At 36.8% G+C, this 24,262-nt stretch overlaps 1 protein-coding gene across 5 annotated transcripts in view; it reads left to right on the top strand.

Annotated features, from left to right (window-relative positions):
• The window catches only part of LOC143247571 (discoidin domain-containing receptor 2-like), a 384,888-nt gene that overhangs the window by 12,833 nt on the left and 347,793 nt on the right, over positions 1 to 24,262 (top strand). The window contains exon 1 of one of the 5 annotated variants that reach the window (XM_076495854.1): positions 15,368 to 15,613. The exons of the other annotated variants lie outside the window; for them this stretch is intronic. The gene's annotated coding sequence lies outside the window, so the exon portion shown is untranslated. Of the gene's footprint in view, positions 1 to 15,367; positions 15,614 to 24,262 lie in introns of those variants that run through there. 5 annotated transcript variants of the gene reach the window in all.

Raw genomic sequence — 24,262 nt, 5'->3', positions numbered from 1 at the left:
TCATGATTATAACAAAGAAATTATTGATATTTTTCATACAGTTCGAAAGAAATCGATAAGCCGTATTTTAAAATGCAAGTACAAGTCATCGAAGAATAGAACAGGTGACTAACAACCTTTACTTATTCTGGTTACCGTTTGTCGGGTTGTTGTACTTTGTCAGAAAATATATCACGTCGATTTCCGAGAATATTATAAACTAGTTGAAGTACCCGTTCCCTGAACGGAAGTTGTGTAAATTCATGGTTAAAGAAAAGTTATCTTAGGATATGAGAGGCTTCTTCCTTTATATGTAATTATTTTAAAAAAAAAAAACGACCATAAACGCTGGAAAACATAAAATGTGAAACCGCAAATCTGCATGGGCCCAACAAACCTTCAGGTCAAATTTGGTGAAGGTTTATCAACAGAGAGTGAAGTTAGAAACCCAAAAGTATCCATAAAAACTGCAAAACCAATATTTGTATGTGTTGCCACATAGAGCCAGTAAATCTGGTGAAGGTCCATACAAAGGAGATGAGGTGAGGTAGTAGTGAAAAACCCTCAAACTCGATAAAAAAAACCGCAGAAATTAAAGTTTGTATGTACCCCTGCATGAACCTAATGAACTTTATATAGATAAGTAGTTACATGAACATACAAGATAGAGTACTATTATATTTATATAGAAAAGTAGTTACATGAACATACTAGATACAGTACTATCTATTTATATAGATAAGTAGTTACATGGACACATAACAGACAGTACTATTATATATTTATATATATATAGATAATATGCAATAGTCAGTACTATTACATTTATATAGATAAGTAGTTACACTGACATACAAGAGACAGTTCTATTTTATTTATATAGATAAGTAGTTACATGAACATACTAGATACAGTACTATTATATTTATATAGATAAGTAGTTACATGGACATAAAACAGACAGTTCTATTATATTTATATAGATAATTTTATTTATATACTTAATTAACAATTAAAACATTGAAATTAACAAAGATATTATCATCTACGTCACATCAAGCTGTATCAGTTGTAATTTGTACAATATACAATGACCAGTAAGTACCATATCCTAGACAATAGTTGAGTTCATTCTTCCTCAAGTTTGTTGTTAATTTATCAGTTGTAATTTGTACAATATACAATGACCAGTAAGTACCATATCCTAGAAAATAGTTGAGTTCATTCTTCCTCAAGTTTGATGTTAATTTATCAGTTGTAATTTGTACAATATACAATGACCAGTAAGTACCATATCCTAAACAATAGTTGAGTTCATTCTTCCTCAAGTTTATTGTTTGTTTGTTTTTTTGTGATACACGCCAGATATTACATCTCAAGCGTCACTTTAATTCAATTTATAGCATGCTAGCTGCAGATTCAGCTAAAAGAATCATGTTTCGGCCTCTTGGGGCTACGTAATAGAACCAAACATCCATAATTTAGAGCGCACAATGCACGTTCTGACAGAGACTGAAGGTTAAATGCCATTACAACAAGTAAAGCTTCATTATTTGATGGGTTCTCCCACTCGTTGAAGATTTTTTTTTCACTAACGTTCTGTATAAAGTAAGGCTTAATATTTTACATGTTTTACAGCCGTGACTCTCCCTGACGTAAAATACAAAATATTGTAACATTTCGGAATGGAAAGGCTCTTCTGTGGGTACACAACAGGGGGCATTTTTATGACACGCCAAAACTATCCCTCTCTGAAACTTCTAATTGCACAACCATCGTTTCTTAAAAAACGTTAGCAGGAAAAAAATTGAAACAAGCTTGCAAACAATGTCGGATGCATCATTTTATGCCCCCCGCAGGGAGAACGGTAAGTTCACGGGTTTACAACGCTAAAATCAAAGGTTCGATTTCCCTCGGTGGAAATTCATTTACAAGAATTTATACCCGTAACGTTTATACTTCTTTAACTGTAAAAACAAACAAACAAAACTAAAATGCTCTTAAAACACCCGAATAATAATTCAGCTAGGAAAAAAAAAACATGAACGCCTTACAAGTCGTACATGTCAGTTTATATATTATACAGTCATGAAATACGAGCAATGTCTAGAATATGGGTCATATCTGGTGCCACCAAATGGTTCTGGGAGAAAATCTTTAGAGTTATGACGCTAAAATTTGGGTTTCGGTACTCGTGGTGGGCACAGCACAAATAGTCTTTTGTGTAGGCTTGTGTTAAACAGCCAAAACAAACCATAATTGGTAGCATACGAAATCCAGCAAAAAACATCTTTCAGAACCGTTCCAGTTGGTCATGGCTAATCACCAGAACCTGTTAGTCTTTTCTATTTCAGATCAAACAGATTCGGTTATTAACTGAGTTTTTTAAAAAAACAAACAAACCCGCTTAGAATCACAGATTCTAATTTCGATGTATGCATATTGTTTCAACTGAGAAGAAACTGGTCAAATAAATCCTAGACCCTAAACTAATTCGGTCAAACTAGTTTTCGTAAGTGATAAATTATTAAGTGATAATCACGCGCTAACGTTACTCCGTTAAACTTAATTTTTCTGAACAAGCTGTCCGGTAAGGCGCGTGAAGTCATAGAAAATCGTCAATTATCTAATAAATGTAATAATAAAGTGCTAACGTTACTCCGTTAAACTTAATTTTTTTCTGAACCAGCTGTCCTATAAGGCGCGTGAAGTCATAGAAAATGATCAGTTATCTGAGGAATGTCTAAAGTGTAAGAAATGAAGCTCCATTGGACACTGGCATTTTAAATCGAGCGAGGTGTAAGACGTAACACACGAGCTTTTCACGAACGTGTAAAGGATCCTATTAAGAAGACATACGATTGCACTACTGCCGCACGCAACATCTTAAGCGAGCGTGCGTTTGTGTGCGTCGATGGTTCACCAAACTTTGTAAATATTTTATAAACTGCCGGCAATAGAAAGTGTTCGATGGATTAGTTTGATCGAATTGGCGGGTTTGCACGCCAAGTAAATCGAAGTTGGACTCTATTTCTCTGTTCTTTATCTGTAGTCCGACTCGCTTATACAGGTGGAGAGATACGGGTTGTACCAATATGCATTTTGTGTGTTGGTTCAAACTCTCCCAAAAGTAGTGATTTATTATTAGAGTAGAACATCTGACTAAAACATCTCTTCAAGAATTCGATGGGTGGAGGCTCACTTTGTTACACAGTTCATACGTATCAGCAAATATTTGTCAAGCTTTAATATCCCTGAAAAAAATACCATGAATGTTCTTCACACACAGATATCGGAAAAGAAACAAATTGACGATGTAAACATAAACGCGAGGGGAAATTCTGTAGTTTAGTTTTAAAACAAATCCTATAATATAGTAGTTGTTTCAAATGTAACTCAACTTTATTGTATCTATCATTCTCGAGATCTATTTTCACTGCGAGCGTACGACAAGAAGAGTTTCTTCCAAGTTTAGGGTGTTTGTTTTTTAATTTTGCGCAAAGCTATTCGAGGGCTATTTGCGCTAGCCGTCCCCAATTTAGCAGTGTAAGACTAGAGAGAAGGCAGCTGGTCATCACCACCCACCGCCAACTCTTAGGCTACTCTTTTACCAACGAATAGTGGGATTGACCGTCACTTTATAACGCCCCCACGGCTGAAAAGGCGAGCGTGTTTGGTGCGACGGGGATGCGAACCCGCGGCCCTCAGATTACGAGACGCACGTCTTAACCCACCTGGCCATGCCGGGCCTACTATAGGGTGTTTTGGTTTGGTTTGAATTTCGCGCAAAGCTACACAAGGGCTATCTGCGCCTTTAGGGTGTATCGGTATTGTTTTCTGCTGCTCTTAAAATCAGGTCAGATTAATTCGAATTCTTAAACGAAAAACAAAATGTTGTTTAACAAGATATTCTTAACAGAAGGTTTGGCTAACTTCGCATTCAAACCTCTTTAGCCTAGTCATTAGGGGTGCTCGACTTAAAATCTACTGGTCGCGTGATCGAAATCCGTCAACGAACATGTTCGCCTTTAGCGATATAGTCTTATTGGAACAGTTAATGCAACTATTCCTTAATAAAAGAGTAACCCAAGAGTATGATTGATTACCCTTGTCTCAACGAGTAGTAAAATCTGGCTGTCACTGTTTCAGTATTCTGGTCGTCATAAGATTTGTTGTTGTACTGAAATTAAGCACAAAACTACACAATAGGTTATCTGTGTTCTGTCAACCACGGGTATCGAAATCCGGGTTTTTAGCTGTGAGGCTCCTTTTTTGTTTTGCTATAACGAGCTACAAACTATAAATTATCAGATTTATAATCCGGGTGCGCTAATTATTTTGACACACACGATTATTTTATTTCGCTGGGAGAGCTCTGTTGATATAAGTGTTAACGTCATGTAAAGTTACACGTTGGATAACTGAACATATGCTTTTGTTTAGCAAGCTCAAAGCAGTGTTTCTGATGCATTTAGCTGTGGTTTCGTTTATTCCTGTTTTGATATTAAAACAGTTATTTTTAGTTCAGCAAAGTATTTCTAATATTAAAACTATTCTGAGGCTAGAACTGTTTTTCGGCATTTTAACAGAGGCATCACAATATAATAAATATGTGTTGTTGTTTTTTGCATATATTTTCAATGTTATTGCAACTAGACATAATTTGCGTATAAAAACACGAGTATATAAAAAGTTTAATGGTTTGAATTTCGTGCAAAGCTACAGGAGGGTTGTCTCTGCTAGCCCTTCCTAATTTGGCGGTGAAAGACCAGGAGGAAAGCAGCTAGTCATCACCACTCACCACCAGTTCTTAGGTTAGTTACTCTTTTATTAATTAATAGCGGGATTGAACGATATATAATAACGCCCATACGCCCGAAAGGGTGCGCATGTTTGGTTGGTTGGACGAAGTTTCGAACCTTCGACCCTCAAACTGGGAGGCAAACGTCCTAACCACCTGGCTGTGCCAGTCCCGTAAGTAGAATACAAATTGAATTTATTTCTTCGCTAGAACACTTGAAAGTGGCCTAACAGTCAGTCAGCATACAGGGTTATGAATGCGAGGATCCATGGTTTGTTTCCCACTACCGCAGCACTTTAAAGCTGTGAGTGATTTATAGGAGTAGCAGTCAAATCCAACTACCTGATTTGAGTAGTGGCAACAAATATCGTTAACTCTTTGCCTTCCACTTTAGCATATAGAAACGGCATATAAGTCTTGTGTATATTTGCGTGAATATCCTAAACAAATAAACCTACACTATTAATATCAATTAGAAATACGTGAATCCAGTAATCGATTTTTTGTTTTGGTGATAAGAGCCGTTTTAGTTCTAATTGTCAAAGGTTCTGAAGTTGGTATTTTCTGCCATGCAGATGTTTAACTTGAGAAGTACATATTTCATGCGAAGTACCCGCAGTTCTGCTTTACAGAGTTCTATGTTCTATAGGAGTTGGGGACCCTTAATCGTTTAAACCACGAGCGATTCTTCTCTAGTAAAACAAGTAGAACTGTAGATTTTTTCAAGTTTACGCCCATGTTTACCACCAGGAGACGTTATTTTTGCTCTCTAAAACGGCCCGGCATGGCCAGGTCGGTTAAGGCGTTCGACTCGTAATCTGCGGGAGGCGGGTTCGAATCCCCGTCGCACCAAACATGCTCGATCTTTCAGCCGTGGGGGCGTCATAATATTACTGTCAATTCCACTATTCGTTGGTAAAAGAGTAGCCCAAGAGTTGGCGGTGGGTGGTGATGACTAGCTGCCTTCCCCCTAGTAGTACACTGCTAAATTAGGGACGGTTAGCGCAGATAGCCCTCGTGTAGCTTTGCGCGAAATTCAACATAAACCAAAAGAAAGCTCTCTGAAACTTTGTAGTGTAAATAATAAATCCTCTAGAAACATTACCTATTTTATTTCAGTTATTTGTGTGGAAGAAACCTTGATGTGCTGTAAGTAGCCTACCAGGAGTAATAAATACGATTGAGAACTAGCTGCTAGTAAAGTTAAAGGGTTTATATGATTAGTGACTTGGTACTTTTATCTAAAGAAAAATCACACGTCACTGATTTTATATTGTTAGGGTTAGGTTTATTTTTCTATTTCGAACAAAGCTACTCGAGGGCTAATTGCGCTAACCGTTTCTAATCTAGCAGCGTAAGACTAGAGGGAAGGCAGCTAGTCATTACCACCCACCGCCAACTTTTGGGCTACTATTTTACCAACGAATAGTGGGATTGACCGTCACATTATAACACCCCAACTGCTAAAAGGGCGAGCATCTTTGGTGAGAGGGGGATTCGAACCCGCGACCCTCAGATTACGAGTCGAACGCCTTAGCCCACCTAGCCATGCCGGGCAAATAGCAGCAATATGAAATTTAATTTGTATGTGAATTATTTGTAATGAAACAATAAATTGGACTACTCTAGAAATGTGGTTAGGAATAAAATAAGGAAACACCACGTGTTGATGAGTGTACTTTATCAGGACATAAGCTGATGGTGGTCACCTTGGTGCCAATAGGACCTTGTATATATAGTTCACTGGTTTCTACCACTAAGGTTTCGTGATTAACAAAACAGTGATTCACTTTAATGACGCTGGTCTTTTATATGGTAAATAGATGACGACTTTTAAAAAAAATAGCTACCATATTTTAATTCTAAAAAAAAAACGTAAAAGAAATAATTACGTCGAAGCCACTGCTATTTCCGATCAATATTTACAGACGTTGAAAACGACGAATGAATTCGGCCCAACATGGCCAAATGGTTAAGGCATTCGACTCGTAACCTGAGAATCGCGTGTTCGAATCCCCGTCGAACCAAACATGCTCCCCCGTTCAGCCGTGGGGGCGTTATAATGTGACTGTCAATCCCACTATTCGTTGGTAAAAGAGTAGCCCAAGAGTTAGCGGTGGGTGGTGACGACTAGCTGCCTTTACTCTAATCTTACACCACTAAATATGGGAGGGCCAGCGCAGATAGCTCTCGTGTAGCTTTGCGCGAAATTCAAATGAATGGATTGCATAAATATTTTATTTTGTGTACATGTATTATGAGAAGGGGGGGTACATTTAATCCACTTCACTGTTAGAATACTATTAGGCTAATTCCCATATATGTTATTCGATATTTCTTAAAGGTCTAATTGGTTTTAATACATGCATATGTATGCAGTCCTAATTAAACATAGATGCTGTCGTGTTTTTTTTTAAAGAAAAGTAACTTGATAACAATCAACCGTTTACATCATCAAATATTAATCGATCACACGTGTCATTAACATTCTTAGGTTAGTTAACCATTATAAATAAATATATTTTAATTTATTCAAATTTTGTCTTACAAACTCCAGAAAACACCATATCATATTGCTGCTCTGTGTACTGAATTAGGCCTAGCTTCAATATTTTAAGCTAGTCAGTCCTTGTAAGGGTTAATCAGATTATGGCCGAAAACACCGCTAATAAAAAAAAAAACAAATTGATTTAATCCAATCAACTTTTTATAAGTTTTTTTACACATACACGTGTATAATTTTAATAATTGACGTCATTACTGTATAATTTGAATGATTGACGTCATTACTGAGATTACATAAAGTACGATATTTTTTCCCTGATATCGAGTTGGTGAAAAAAAATTGATTTTTTTCGCTTATTAAAAATATCTAATTGTATGGCCCGACATGGCCAAGTGGTTAAGGCACTCAACTTGTAATCCCAAGGTCACGGGTTCGAATGCAGGTCACACCAAACATGCTCGCACTTTCAGCCGTGTGGGCGTTATAATGCATGGTCAATGCCAGTATTCGTTGGTAAAAGAGTAGCCTAAGAGTTGGCGGTGGTGATGATGATTAGCTGCTCTCCCTCTAGTCTTACACTACAAAATTAGGGACGACTAGCGCAGATAGCTCTCGCGTAGCTTTGCACGAAATTAAGAAAAACAAACAAATCCAATTGTATTGTTTTACAGTTCGTATTTGAGTACGAAAATAACGCTACTAACAGACAACCGTTGTATTATGAACGAAGCTACTCGAGAACAATCTGTGCTAGATTTATCAGAGTCAGGCTAGTTTATCAGAGTCAGGCTAGAGGAAAGGCAGCTAATAAAGCCCACCAATTACCAATACTTGGGCTACTCTTTTACCAACGAAAAGTAGTCCCAACTGTCTCATTATAACGCCTGCCTGGTTTAAAGGAAGCACATATTCAGTGAGGGGATGCGATCCCGCGACCCGCAGATTGCGATTCGAGCGTCCTAATCACGAAACTAAGCCAGGCAAACAACGTCTTGACAGCTATTTTGTGGTCGGTAAAAAACAAGGACACTGAATAGTGTTTGTTCTTGCTATATTTACTCTTCCAAATAGCCCGTCCTGGCACGGTGGTTATGGCACTCGACTCGTAATCCAAGAGTCGAGGATCCGAATCTCCGTCATACCAAAAACGCCTACCCTTTCAGCCGTGGGGGCGTCATTTAGTGATGGTAAATTCCACTATTCGCTTTTAAAAGAGTAGCCCAATAGTTGGCGGTTGGTGATGATGATTAGCTGCCTTCCTTCTAGTCTTTTACCGCTAAATTAAAGACGGCTAACGTAAACAGCTCTCGAGCAGCTTTTGCACGAAATTCAAGACGAACCAAACCAATCTCTTCCAAAGAAACCCGGTGAGTTGTAGAGAGGTCAAAGTTTCGTATCATGAATGAATTTGTTATTCTTAATTTGGATAAATAACGAGAAAGAGATGAAAATTGTCAGTGATTGATTGACTTCGTGGCAATTTTGGTCAACAGTCAAGTTGATCCAATGTTTTATAGTTTAAGTGTTGCTAAGGGAGCTGAAAAACAGGTATATTTTCAGACTTCCTGTCAACCGGAAAGAGCCATATTGTGGGAGACACCTACTAATTATTTTGATGTCAGATTGAGCTGTATACACTTAACAGCAGATAACTTTATTTACATAATAAATCTGTTTTGATAGCTATACTACATACGAATCTTAGAAAGTGGAAAAACATAGTCACTCGATAACAATCATTTACTGCGCAATTATGAAAGAAATACGATTCCTTAAAAATATATTACTGTTTGTACCTTTAACTTTCTGTCACTAACGTTATCCGTTTTATTGAACGAAAGTGTTGACAATACTTCCCCAGCTTCTGCGAGACTCAAGGATTGATTAGCTAGCTACTCAGAACTCGATTCCCTGTGACGTCATTAGGTACTAAGCAGACACGCCCATTTTGATGAAGTCATAAAGTAAAGGACGAAGGTTTTTTTTTTATTGTTTTCTTTTTTCCCTGTGTAGGTTTAATCGATGGGTTATAGCTGTAAGATACATTCTCCGGTCCAATCTTCTATATGTTTAATATAACTATAAAATAAAGCGCGACAGTGCAGAGGTGTAATAAAAACATCAAGAGATAGTGGAGAAGTTAGTTCCACACGTAAAAGATTTCTGATGGTTTTCACATAAACTTCAGAAATGCTCACAAGCACACGAAAAGAAGGACCTCAATAAATTTCATTGTTAATCTGAAATTTTGCACCACAATAAATTACTTCATCACAATCTTTCCGTCTGATTCAATGGCTCTGTTTCTCGAATTAGCAGCGACATCTAAAGGTCGTGTATGGTTGATTTATGTCGTTTAGAGGAGAGACTGGGAAGTTTTGTCACTTAGAGCACCAGGTGTGATTTAAGGGGTCGTAAAAAAACGTTTAACTTAACTATAAAAAATATCTCACCTTTTGTGCTTTTTAGTTCAATGATTCTACAAGTTCTGGTAAGTTCGTGGTTCAAACATTTTGCTCACGAATCACACGAAGCTACTTGAAACCGTAGTTCTAGTGAAAAATAGCTGAATGGTTATGAGCAACTCTCTTTCGGCGAAAAAAAAAAAATTAACAACTGCTGTTGATACAATTAACCTCATTGTTTGTTTAGAATTTTGCGCAAAGCTACACGAGGGCTATCTGCACTAGCCGTCCCTAATTTAGCAGTGTAAGACTAGAGGGAAGGCAGCTAGTCATCACTACTCACTGCCAACTCTTGAGTTACTCTTTTACCAACGAATAGTGAGACTGACCGTCACTTATAACGCTTCCTGCCTCCCAGTGACACAGCGGTATGTCTGAGGACTTACATCTCTAATAACCGGGTTTCAATACCCGTGGTGGGCAGAGCACAAAATCCCTTTGTGTTGCTTTGTGCTTAATTACAAACAACAACGCCCCCACGGCTGAAAGGGCGAGTATGTTTGGCGGGAGAGAGATTCAAACCCACGATCCTCAGATTACGAGTGTCCAAACCACTTGGCCGTACCAGACCTGTGAGTACATTGCAGTCACGTTCAAGTGTGAAAAGATTTCTCCCAAAACGAATAAACGATACAACTGATTTTAACTTGTATGAAATACCCCAAAATTCAGATTTCATATAACAGACTATTTAATCTACACATAAGTGTACAGAAATTCTTTACTTAGGTATGGTAATATTTCAAAAGCTTTGTTATATCTGTGTACTCGGTTCGAATTAGAGACGTATCACATGCCAGGTGAGAGAGCTATAGGCAGTGAGTAAATCTACTTTTTAGCATCATAAATGGCTATGAATTTGTGTTGTTTTTTTTTTTCAAGTACAAAGTTTAAGATCCACACAGTGGCACAGCGACATGCCTGTGGATTTACAGTGCTAGAAACTGGGTTTCGATACCCGAGGTGGGCAGAACACAGATAGCCCATTGTGTAGTTTCGTGTTTAACTACACAATGACAAACAATTAACTCATTACATCATGTTCTGTCAGACTTGAGATCTAATTATAGTCGTGGTTATTGAGGATTCCCAATTGTCCTTTTTATACATCGTTCGTGTATAGCGGTAATTTCACTCATTACACATTTCCTTAGGTCATCTTCCATAAAAAATGCCTGTACAATTTGTTTATAATTAAGTACAAGGCTACGTAATGAGTCACCTGTGTTGTGCCCATTGCGGGTATCGAAACCCATTTTTGAGCGTTATAAACCCCAGAACTTCTGCTGTGCAACTGAGGAGGTGAGGGTATTTCCGTTCAATGCTATTATATTTGCTAGTCTTCTTGAAGACTCGCATGAGAGTGGATTATTATAGAAAATGTTAGAAAAACGTCTAAAACATACCGCTAATTTACGCGAGTTAAAAATGTCAAAAACATAGGAACACCGTTATAGAACTAAGCGCTTTTAAACTGTTCAGGACTTTTATTTTGTCGCTTTACAAGATGGACACGTACAATTTTAATATTCTAAGTGAAACTCCTGAAACTATGTGGATTTTTCTTTTTTTCTATATAATTATCTTGTAACGTTACAGTATTTCTAGATCTTATAGCCATTAAAATTGGAAGTATGTTTGTGTTATGTGGATCCACTTACTTCTCGTGCACAAAATAACATATTCGAAATATGTTCATAAACAAAAACGAGCGAACAATTGTCTTGAGTAATGAATTAATGAGAATTTAAATTCGTGCTTCTAATGGACTTTTCTTAATGAATACTTTAGTACTGTAATTATAACGTTTTTCAAATCGCCTTATAATTCTCATGTATTATAAATTTTACTCCAACATTTAAATATAGAATTTAAGTGCAGATAATATTTTGTTGTTTTTACGTGGTAATTGTAATTGGATTACTTTTACTTCGCATATTTTTCTTTTAATGTATTTATGAAGGTTTCTTGAAATTTCGAAAAACAAATAAATTGAGCAATTTATTTTTACTTTTTATGCCGCTAGGTGGTACGTGTGGCAACATGACGATGATGTAAAATTTATTTACTGTTCTTTAATTTTGCCTAACCCTAAAAGTTTCTGTATACAATTCAACCTTCCCGCCTAACCCTAAAAAATATTAATTTTCTATTCCATAACCGTTCCTAACGCTAAGAGTCCTAACATTATTAGTTTGATATGATTTAATTAATATTATCTTAAGAGTATCGTTTTACTATTATATGGTTCTGTCGTAGCCTAACAGTTTCCGTTTAAAATTCTATGACCTCCCCTAACCCTAAATTATTAAACTGCTATACTAATAGTCTATTTACGCTTATAGTATCGTTTTCCTCTTCTGCGATTCCGTCTACCCTTAACAGTTTCACCTGGCTATTCTGTGACCTTGCCCAAACAGAGGGGTATTCTATGGTCTCGTCTAACCCAGTTTCACAATACCATAATGGATTAATCGCACACTTTAAACGAGCGAAATGTATACGCTCATGTAACACGTCGTAACACATGCAAGCCGAGAAGCATCATGGGTGATATGTTTAGTATCTATGAATTTATGCCGTGGCGAATTCCTGAGTTTAGCTGCAGTAATCACATGATTAGGCTTGACACTAGAGGAATATTATGTCGTATACTTTTCTAAAGAAAGATATTCGTGTAAAACGACTGTTAAAAAATGCAGGTCTAAAGAAGAATATTCGTCTACTGATATTGTCAAACAGCGTAGACCCAAAGAAGGACATTCGTGAAACAATGTTTTTGAGCAATGTAGACCCAAAGAAGGACATTCGTGAAACAATGTTTTTAAGCAATGTAGACCCAAAAAAGGACATTCCTGTAAGAGATTGTTAAACATTGTAAACCCAGAGAAGGACATTTGTTTAATAAAGTTTTAAACAATGTAGATCCAAAGAAGAATGTCTAATGTGAAAACCATAGTTACAAAATAGAATTCACTGACCGAACAAAGCTATTGTTACAAAATTATGCAGTTAACAAGATAATAAATAGGGGCTGTAGTTAACGAAAACTCAAAAACTAAAAGCTCACAAATTTTGGAGGAACATTTCCAAATCAGCAGTTGTTTCTAAAATAAGAATGATGACGGAACAGATACCTGTTTTATTCGACCACCTTCCGAGTCTTCCGATATATTTTTGGTGAACTTTTGTGGATTTGGTCTTGAGTCTTAGAATGATCATTCCATTATTTGCAAGAGCTTCTAACAACAAGAATTGTGAAATCTGGTAATAGTTCATAATCACGACCATCAGACTCAATAGAGGGAGTAATTCCAAGGTTGTTTTTTTAACTGTTATTAACCTTCTGTATAATCTCACCCCATAAAGGTTATTGGGCAGGAAGGAGAATTTAAGTGTTTGTGGTTTGGATTTTGTTGTTTCTTTTGTTGAATTTCACACAAGGCTACATGAGTGCTATCTGCACTAGCTCTTTCTCATTTTAAAGCTTCGGACTGGTAAGAAGACAGATAAATGAAACCATCCACTACCCTTCTCATTCATTTATTCATTTTATATTTTCCCTCAATAATTTTATCTTTTTTTTTCATTTGTTTATTTTAATTATCTCTCAACAATTGTATTTGTTTCTTACCAACCATTTTGGGCTTTTTATTATTTGTTTGTTGAATTTTTCTCTCAATAATTGTTTATTTTATTATGTTTTTGGCTAACAACAGCCATTGCCTTTATTTTATTTTTGGCTAACAACAACCATTGCCTTTATTTTATTTTTGGCTAACAACAACCAATGTCTTTATTTTATTTTTGGCTAACAACAACCATAGACTTTATTATGTTTTTGGCTAACAACAACCATAGACTTTATTATGTTTTTGGCTAACAACAACCATAGACTTTATTATGCTTTTGGTTAACAACAATCATAGACTTTATTATGTTTTTGGTTAACAATAATTATATCCTTTATTTATTTATTTTTTGTTATTAAAATTGCAGCCTATATTTTTGGCTAATCTGTCACCCCCACTCCCCGGGGTGAACAGCGGTACGTCTAAAGGCTTTTCAGGGTAAATATCAAGTATTTGTACACTAGGTGAGCAAATCACAGATAGGACATTGTGTAGAGCTGAGCCTAACAACAAAGTAAAAGTGTTAGTAATGCCTTAATAATCTATCACAAAAACTACTGTAATTGCTTTTTAACTTTCTGGCAATATAGACATTACATTTTTATACCTGTGCCTAAATTCACGTATCACATGTTAAAGAAATCCACGCTAAGACATCTACGGTAATGTCACTTCATTTATTAACAATTTTCATTACGTTTGTCCCTCTCTGGGACAGTGGTAAGTCTTTGGATTTACAACGTTAAAATCAGGAGTTTGATTCCTCTCAGTGGACATGGCAGGTACCCTGATGTGGCTTTCCTTAAAGACAAACACGTACACTATTTTACGTTCGGCTCAGTTTTGTATCTGTTGAAAATTGATTGGAACTTAATCTAAACATAACCTTCTGTACGTGTATTTATGGGCCCGGCACGGCCAGGTGGGTTAAGGCGTTCGACTCGTAATATAAGGATCGTGGGTTCGAATCCCCGTCGCACCAAACATGCTCGCCCTTTCAGCCATGTGGGCGTTATAATGTGATTGTCAATTCCACTATCCGATGGTAAAAGAGTAGCCCAAGAGTTGGCGGTGGGTGGTGATGACTAGCTGCCTTCCCTGCTAAATTAGAGACGGCTAGCGCAAATAGCCCTCGAGTAGCTTATATATGTATAAGTATATGCGTGTTTGTGTATATGTACATGCCAGAGAAAGTATGTGTGTGTGTGTGTGTGTGTGTGTACGACTTCCAATCAGACTAAGCTACGTACGCAACGCGAAACAAGAAAAACATCTCTATCACGAGCAGACATAATTTAATATACTTTTCTTACGTTCTTATTTACATAGAATATAATGTACCATTTTATCAGTTGATTATCATTGCTACGTGAATGTGTTTGTTTTTATGCATACATTTTGCATAACTATTCAAAAATGCTTTTAGATTACGGTGGGAAAAACAAAACATGCGTTATTTTAATTGATATCTGGATTCTTGAAAATCACATTGGCCCCACGCCGACCCACCATTTACAATTCGAAACTGGTTGTAGACAATACCAGTTACAACACCAAGTTTACTTTCATCACTGCTTTGTGGTGGTGATATTCAGTCACCTTACACATACTGATGTTATGGTTATGGTTGGCTTCTTTGTTTAGAAATATAGAAGGGCTAGTATCTCATGTTGTCTATTTCTTTGAACTGCATTTCAGAACTGCAAACACGTGTTCACGAAAGCTCTATTATTAAGTAATTGAGTCAACCCATTTTATCGATAGAAGATTTGGACTTGTTTTTTTAAACCAGAAATTCCTTTCGTGGGAAGGAAGACACCAGAGATCCATTTGGAGCTTTTGTTCTATAGTTTATACACTTAGATTTACCTGTTTGAGCCATTATGTCGGCTTCCCAGCTGACCTCTATGAACAACGTCACCGCCAGGTTTTATTGCGGTATATATATCGCTTCAATGAAATAAGTTGGTATAAGATTTCCATTATCATCAACACTGACATGCCGTCGCTAGGCCTTGCAAAAGATACGTATCAAACCTTAATGTCTTTCCATTTACAAACCGGTATGTATGTTGTGGAAATCCGAGATAAAAACATATCAATGGCTGCTTGAAGTAGGAACCACTTTCAAACGTTTTCGCCGTGCAAGAATACAGACTGTTGCTAAGAGTGAGGACTTTATCTCAACTCTCAGGGCGGAGTACGATTTCTGCATTTTTATAATATTCAGGTAATGTGTTTTGTTGTATGGTGTGCACGTCTCTATTCTATTGACTTATCGCTTTGCGTAGGGACCACCACTCTAGTGCGTCGTGAGTCCCGATAAGAAATGCAACATTACAAGTTTTGTTGTGTATACACACGTGAGACACATCTCGCAAACGTTTTCGAAGTTGCGTTTACTATCTCTTTTTAAAAACATAATTATGTAGAAATACGGGAAGGGGGGAGAGATGATCTTGTTTCATAGTAAAGTATCGATAAGAAAGCCCCCCCCCCTACCTTTCGGTATAACTGAGACAGTTTGTAGGCGCAACACCATATTGTACTCCGAAACGTGTCGCTTCGAAACCACAACAATTTATACGTACATAAGAGAAACACGTAGATTTGAAACTAAATTTTTAGCGCCAAATAAAGTAAATTGAACACAAAATGAAACAATTTAGTTTCGGCAACAAAAAAAAGATTTACTCAATTTACGAAATTCTAGGTAGTGTTCTGTTACGTAATGTTTGTAATTAGTTTCTTATATAAAAATTACGTAGTTTATAGTATAACTATCAGAGACCCGCAAAACGCTTGTTGTCAGATTGCAACAGTGCTTATTTAAATAGTGAAGTTCGGGAAGAATACACAATAACTATAATTACAGACACCGAAATCTGTAAGTCCATTTGTTTTACATTAGTTAAGCCTTTTTTAAGTGAATCTTATATTTGATAAAGGGATAAACTGACAGTGTAACGTGTGAAGGTTTTTTTTTTTGTTTTAGGGCTAAACTTTACACTGCTAAATGCTATCAGTAAATACACTGATAATATTATTCTATAACCTAAGATTAGGCTCTTTACAAACGTTTGATAAGCTTTTAATACAGTGTTGTAGAAAATGTTTATTGAAGTTCATTTATGAAGTGCGCGCGCATTTCGGGGGCATATAAAAACTTAATATTGTTATGATAGGTCCACACGGTCTCGTATTTCTCTTACTGTCATGTATAGAATAATTTACCTTTAAAATTTCACAAAAAACAGCAGTTACACACTACGTGTATATATATATATATATATATATATATATACGCCTTGTTTTCTATGAACATTTACATAATTTTTCTCAGTTCTTATGTATGTCAGTGCCATCCTCGGGTGCCTTCAAAATTCTCTTAATGTCAATCTTCATCTCGAAGGGTAAATTGAAAAACTGCAGTATCTCAGGTAGGTTTCTGAACAACCATTTACATGTTCATAATAAATATCGCTCCTGCACATCTACATAAGTAATCTTGGGAGATTCTCTCCCTCAAAGAAAATATTTACCCCCCCCCCTCATATCTAAGGCAGTTCACGACTCTTTCAAAATTTTTTCACGAGTATTCTAAGTGGGATCAAGAACCCATAGGTACGAGTTGAGAATTCAAACAAAAAAAACCTAGATACCTAGGTTCGACCAATAATTATTTTATTATATACAGTAATTAATATATACAGTAAGTTTCAAAAATCATCTGAATTCTTTAACTATCTCTTTACTCATGCATGTATACTTTACACAAAATTCGAACGAACTGAATTGTAATTTATTTTTCCTAAGATGTGACTAATGTTTATCTGTCATCAGTCGCTCGCTGCTACAGCGGTAAGTCTACGGAGTTACAACACTAACAATCAGGAGCTCGATTCCCCCTTGGACTCAGCAGGAGCCCGGCATGGCCAAGTGTGTTAAGGCGTTCGACTCGTAATTCGAGGGTCGTGAGTTGGAATCCTACTCACACCAAACATGCTCGCCCTTTCTGCCGTGGGGACATTATAATGTGACGGTCAATCCCATTATTCGTTGATAAAAGAGTAGACCAAGAGTTGGCGGTGGGTGGTGATGACTAGTTGTCTTCCCTCTAGTCTTACACTGCTAAATTAGGTATGGTTAGCGCAGATAGTCCTCGTGTAGCTTTGCGTGAAATTCCCGCTGTGCCACTTGGGGGCGTCACCAGGTGATTAACATTGTTTATAAAAAAGATAAAAATAGCGTGTGCTCAGTAAAAAGAAAAGTATCTGATTTTACATCTTTCTTCAGTAAACAATCTGATTGCTGAAGAGTTATGCTCGTAACTTGCGGGTTCGAATACCGTCGCCTTTCAGCTGTTAAAAAGAGTGGTTGGCGGTGAGTGATGTTGAATATTTGCCTTCATTCTAGAATATCACTCCTAAAGTATGGCGGCTAGCGTAGGTGGCGCTCGATTAGGTGTGCGCAAAATTCCAAAAAAAACAAGAACAAAAAAAATCCAAAAAGCATAAACACGGTTTCTTCAGGATAGGGATATATTTGAACACTGTTAGAGTTATAATAGATTCATGCACTATTAGTAGAAGATATGGAAAACATTTAATAAAAATTAATTTTTCATTTCTTTTGTCATATTTCCTCCGTCCTAGTGATCTTTAAGACTCTGAAATCACAATAAACAACTATTCCAAAACCTTACAGACCAGACAAACGCAGCTGCATTGGATGTTCTTTAATGTAAGATATGTTGGTGGAGAGAGTATAAATAATGTTCTATGTAAGTTTTTGTTATGTTTATCAGAGGGTCGATGAAAATGTTAGACCACAGACCACATGCTCTGTGTACAAGCAGGAGCAAAAACAAAAAGCGAAACAATATTTAAAAATTCTCTTGATTCCAATATAGATCATAAATGTTGTGCAGCTAGTATTATATGATATTATATTAAAATGGATCGCGCATAGCTGCACAATATATATATATATATATATAAAGCACAAAATATCTGTATCTGTCTGTTTGTCACTTATCTAACTTGTCCTAAGTTCTAAGGGTTCCTTGTTCAAACTATCCACCAAACGTTGTTGGATGTTAGTTTGAACAAGGAATAACAGTGCATAACCCCTGCCATCCATCATTATTGCTGTTATTGAGTAGTTATTATCTTTGGCGTCGGTTAACTTTAACTATATTCGTAGATGGTGTCATACCTATACACCAAAAAACCCTATTAAATAAAAATATATATATAAAGTACAAAAATCTGTGTCTGTCTGTTTGTCCTTTATCTAACTACTCCTAGATCGCTGGGTCAATTCCAAAGAAACGCTTGGGATGATATTTTGGAACAATGGACATGTTGTTATGGGGCTCACAACCCCCCACTCCCATTATTAATGTTATTTAGCATTTATTATTTTTCATAGATAACGCCACGTTTTGACATCAAACAATAAAAAATATTTAAATGTTCGTCCCTCCATTGGGACAGCAATAAACCTTCATATTTACCATGCTACAATTATGGGTTCGATTCCCGTCAGTAAGCACAGCAGATAACGCGATGTGGCTTCGCTATAAGAAGACACACACACATACATATTGAACATCTTGTATTAGTATTTGAAAAAAAAAACACTTTTGGTTTCTACTGCTAGCGCCCTCTATGGAGAGTTGCATTGAAAAAATAGCTGCTACTCTTGCAATAATACATAAACGTGGATGAAGTTGATACTACGAGAGCTACCATAATATTGATATGAAGAGCCATTTCTCGAGTTATGCCCACTTTCTACTTTAACCAATGGCCTTTCAACTTGTGCTCGTAAGACACTTCTGCGGCCAGTTACCAGTTAATTAATAACGTGAAATGATGTGGAAGAAAATTAAGAGATGGATGTTTAAAGTGAGTGACAGATAGCACCCACACTTTGACTACTTTTACACCTACCTCTTCCTACAAAGTCACCCTGACCATTGCACAATGTACACCATGATTTGAGTGTATACATAGTGAGTAATACAAACCTTTTGGTGGGGTAGTAATAAATACTGTAATAATATGTGATGTTATAAAATAAACCGTGTAAAAGTTAGAATTTTGTGTTATTTCTCGTTGAATCCACCCAATCCCTTTTTAATTTTATAACCCGGACAATGGACCAGTTCCTCAGCTTGTGTAAAATAAATAAACTTACGATACGTTTCAGCTATTATACCTCAACATGCACATTTTAGTACGCTTTTCTCATTAATACGCTGGTTTGTTGTCCCTTGGTGGGACAGCGGTAAGTTTGCAGACTTACGGTGGACACAGTAGATAACCCAACGTGGTTTGGTACTAAAACAAGCAAACAAACAAAACTAGGCTTAACAATATTGAAAATACTCATCTCACTCAACACACCTCTTTGTTTTGTTTATTTATTCTAGCTGACAATGGTCAACATGAATCAGTACCGGACAAGGCACAATTGGGTTTACCATGCACAATACTTTTGTATATTTTTAATCGTTTATTTTTTGTGGTTAGGATCCAGATAGATTGTCAAAGTTTCCCTGATGGTATGAGGTACGTGAGTCTTTAACCATCTAGGTTCCATAAAAGTGAATTTCACGTTCTACGACAGGTATTTCATCACGTATGTATATTTTAAGTACATATTGTTCTATAATAGTGCCTTATGCTGTCCTGATGAGATTTAGGCTAAATGCCTTACCTTTTCAGATACAATAATTTTACGGTATTGTGGTTTTATATATGATCTGTAACAATAAACAACTGATAGAGGGACAAAGAGGGATATCGCTACAGTAACATCCAATAAACAACTGACAGAGGGACAAAGAGGGTTATTGCTTCAGTAACATCCAATAAACAACTGATAGAGGGACAAAGAGGGATATTGCTTCAGTAACATCCAATAAACAACTGATAGAGGGACAAAGAGGGATATTGCTTCAGGAATATCCAATAAACAACTGATAGAGGGACAAAGAGGGTTATTGCTTTAGTAACATCCAATAAACAACTGATAGAGGGACAAAGAGGGATATTGCTTCAGTAACATCCAATAACCAACTGATAGAGGGACAAAGAGGGATATTGCTTCAGTAACATCCAATAAACAGCTGATAGAGGAACAAAGAAGGATATTGCTTCAGTAACATCCAATAAACAACTGATAGAGGGACAAAGAGGGTTATCGCTTCAGTAACATCCACTAAACAACTGATAGAGGGACAAAGAGGGATATTGCTTCAGTAACATCCATGTTATTGAATATTAACGCAGACATCAATTTTCGAGAAACCGGAAGCTCCATTGTTGGAGTGATGTGTAATATTTGCATGGCGATAAACTGGAAATAGTGTAAAAGTTGTGGCTCAGTTGACGAGTGTATTTTAGTTCAATTAAACTGAAACCAGAATATTGAACTTTAACGCACATTGTCGAGTTTTTCTATTCATAGAATCCTTCAGAAATCATTTTAAGTTTCTCTGTATATAGACACTTGCGTATTTTATTCTTTATAAATGTGTAAATAACGAATCTATCTTATCTGACTCAATGCTTCAGACAGACATTTTACTGCTGTTACCTGCTTAACAATTTTCATTGGTTTTGGTTTTGAATTTCGCGTAAAGCTACACGACAGCTATCTGCGCTAGCCGTCCCTAATTTAGCAGTGTAAGAATAGAGGAATGGCAGTTAGTCATCACCACCTACCGCCTACTCTTGGGCTACTCTTTTATCAACGAATGGTAGAATTGACCGTCACATTATAACGCCCTCATGGCTGAAAGGACGAGCATGTTCAGTGTGACGGAGATTCGAATTCGCGACCCTCAGATTACGAGTCCAGTGCCTTAACCACCTGGTCATTGGTACAACCCGTTTTTGTTCTAAGTAGATCAGCAGTGAATTTAGGGACTTACGACGTTGAAATCAAGGGTTCGATTTCCATTCATAGAAAGAGCACACATAGTCTATTGTGTAGCTTTGCGCTGAAACTAATAAACAACATAATTAATTAACTAATTATTTTATATTTGTTTTATTTCTACATTTCATTTTTTTACCCCTTAAATACGACGATTTTCTTATCGGAAAATGTTTTAAACAAAAAAATGATTAAAGTTTTGTTTTTGAATTTCGCGCAAAGCTACATGATGGCTACCTACGCTAACCGTCCCTAAGTTAGCAGTGTAAGACTAGAGGGAAGACAGCTAGTCATCACCACTCACCACCAACTCTTAAGCAACTCTTTTTACCAACGAATAGTGTGATTGATCGTCACATTATTACGCCCCCACGGCTGAAAGGGCGAGCATGTTTGGTGCGACCGGGATTCGAACCCGCGATCCTCGGATTACGAGTCGAACGTCTTAACCCACCTGGCCGTGCCGGGCCTTTCATTGGTTGAAGACAATGAGAAATTGCAACGAAAATCAAATCAATATATACTAACGACTTTGTTCATTACTCTAACAAATTTTAAGCCTAAGTTAACTCGAATCTTGCATTCAACACCACATTTAATACCATTAGCCCAATAATCTTAACGACACTTGAAATTTAATACAATTTCCCGACTGTGGCGCTAGTAACAACAGTTTTATGTAAAGTTATATTAACAACAAAACATTAAATACAGATTACATTAATTCGTGTATGTCTTTTAGGCGACGTGTAATCGATAATCTAATTATCTATTTGATATTATGTTTAGACGACATATACTGTGGCACATTCCAGGTGATTAGTGCTCTCGGCTCATAATCTGAGGGTCGCGAGTCGTGGGAGCATTATAATGTTACAGTCAATCCCTCTGTTCGTTGGTATAAAAGACTGTTAGTCGAAGAGTTGGCGGTGGGTGGTGATGACTAGCTGCCTTCTCTCTAGTTTTACCATGATAAATGAGGGACGGCTAGCGCAGATAGCCCTCGTGTAGCTTTGCACGAAGTTAAAAACAAACAAATTACATATAATATCACTGTGGCTCATGCGAGGAATCATCCAGATAAGTTGGACAGGTCGTGGCTAGTTGTTAGTCGAACTGTGAAACCAAGGTCCATGGTTCTCGTCCCGTGACTATAAAATTTAATTCCGCACTTTAGGGCCATGGGCGCGTTATAAGAGTAACGGTCAAATATCATTGTTTCATTATAGTAGCTCAAGTATTGGCGATGGGTGTTGTTAAATAGTTACCTTCCTTTTTGTCTGGCAGTTTAAAATTTAGGGACAACTACATGTAAGTCGTGATGAATATTCAGACATCTTATAAACCAGAAGACGTTTAAGATAAAGTTTTTGAACCAAATTTGATGAAATAAATCGTAGTAAGAAGTCATGAATGATAATCTTCGTTCTTGACATATTTTTAAAATATTCAATTTGTTGTTGTTGTCTCGTCTTATCGTTACATGCAATGTTTTCAACAACTATTTTGTAGATGAACTCCTGTTTATTTCCTTGTTGTTGTTGCTGTTTTATAAGCTTTTTCGTTTTAACTCGCAAGTAATTTATTTGTTAGGCTTGTATACATCCACGTTGTTTTTCCTGGAAATCATTCCGCGATAGAAAATTGTCTTATCTCGCGTTCGTGTTTTTCAAAAGTATAAATTAGACGAATGGAAATAATCTTTAGTAGCATAGGTATATATACGGTATGGTTATTAGCTATTAGGTATAGTCTAGTCTGGTGTGCTCCATTCAATTGGAAGCGAAAAATTGAGAAAAGAAAAAAAAACAACAACAACACATAGCGTTCAATACAGCAATATCTAATGTTGATGTCTTTTGTTTTTCATAACGTGCAGTCAGTGTATTAACGAACTGCTGTTCACGTGACAGATATATTTCCATATGATAAGCATACGTGTTGTTGTGTTTGTTTTGGAAGACACGCATCTAGCTTTCCCGCCTAACGATCAGTCGATGCTAATGTACACGTGATCTCTTAACGAGGAAATAACGAGTCTGTTATCGAGCTAATAATGCATATACAAAAGCCACGTTATTGTAGAGAACACGACTACAGAAATATCTTCATACGTGGCAAGAGAGAGATAGACAGAAGAGTAAACAGAAGAATAACCATGGCTGAATGCACGTCAGTTTTCAACAGAAATAAGATGACGAATATTTAATGTTTTAATTATTTACGGTCTTGCGAATAATGTTGCAGTCCTGTATTACTGTATTTGACACGCATGCCTCCTTTGTGCAGGTAATAATAAAAAAAAAACACACAACAGGCAGGCTATTAAAATTCCCTGGTACTAGAATACGATAGTATAATCTCTAGTTCGAAGCAGTCGTTGTGTAGAGAGAATTCTGTAACATGAGGCCGCACGAAACCTGTTTAAGTCGTCATTGATCAAAGAGATATATGTACACTTAGACAAGAATCAGAGTGAAGTCAACAACTGCCGTACTTACAACAAATGGATAAATTAGCTACTTGTTCACGAATAGAAGTGTTCTTAAACCTAACTAGAAACCGTCGTCTTCAGATATACAAAAAAAAAAAAAAAGAATCGAACAAATATTACTGCCTGCTTACGGACCAACGGAATCCCTCAGGTTTTTGAAGAAACATGGAGTGTTTGTTTGTTTGTTTTTGAATTTCACGCAAAGCTACTCGAGGGCTATCTGCACTAGCCGTCCCTAATTTAGCAGTTTAAGACTAGAAGGAAGACAGCTAGTCATTACCACCCACCGCCAACTCTCGGGCTACTCTTTTATACCAACGAAGAGTGGGATTGACAGTAACATTATAACGCTCCGACGGCTGAAAAGGCGAACACGTTTGGTGCGACCGGGATTCGAACCCGTGACACGCAGATTTCGAGTCGAATTCTTAAGTC

The sequence above is a fragment of the Tachypleus tridentatus genome, chromosome 3 (genome assembly GCF_004210375.1).
Source record: "Tachypleus tridentatus isolate NWPU-2018 chromosome 3, ASM421037v1, whole genome shotgun sequence".
Lineage (NCBI taxonomy): Eukaryota > Metazoa > Arthropoda > Merostomata > Xiphosura > Limulidae > Tachypleus > Tachypleus tridentatus.
Note: the sequence above shows the minus strand (reverse complement) of the source record. Positions and strands in the feature narration are given on the sequence as shown.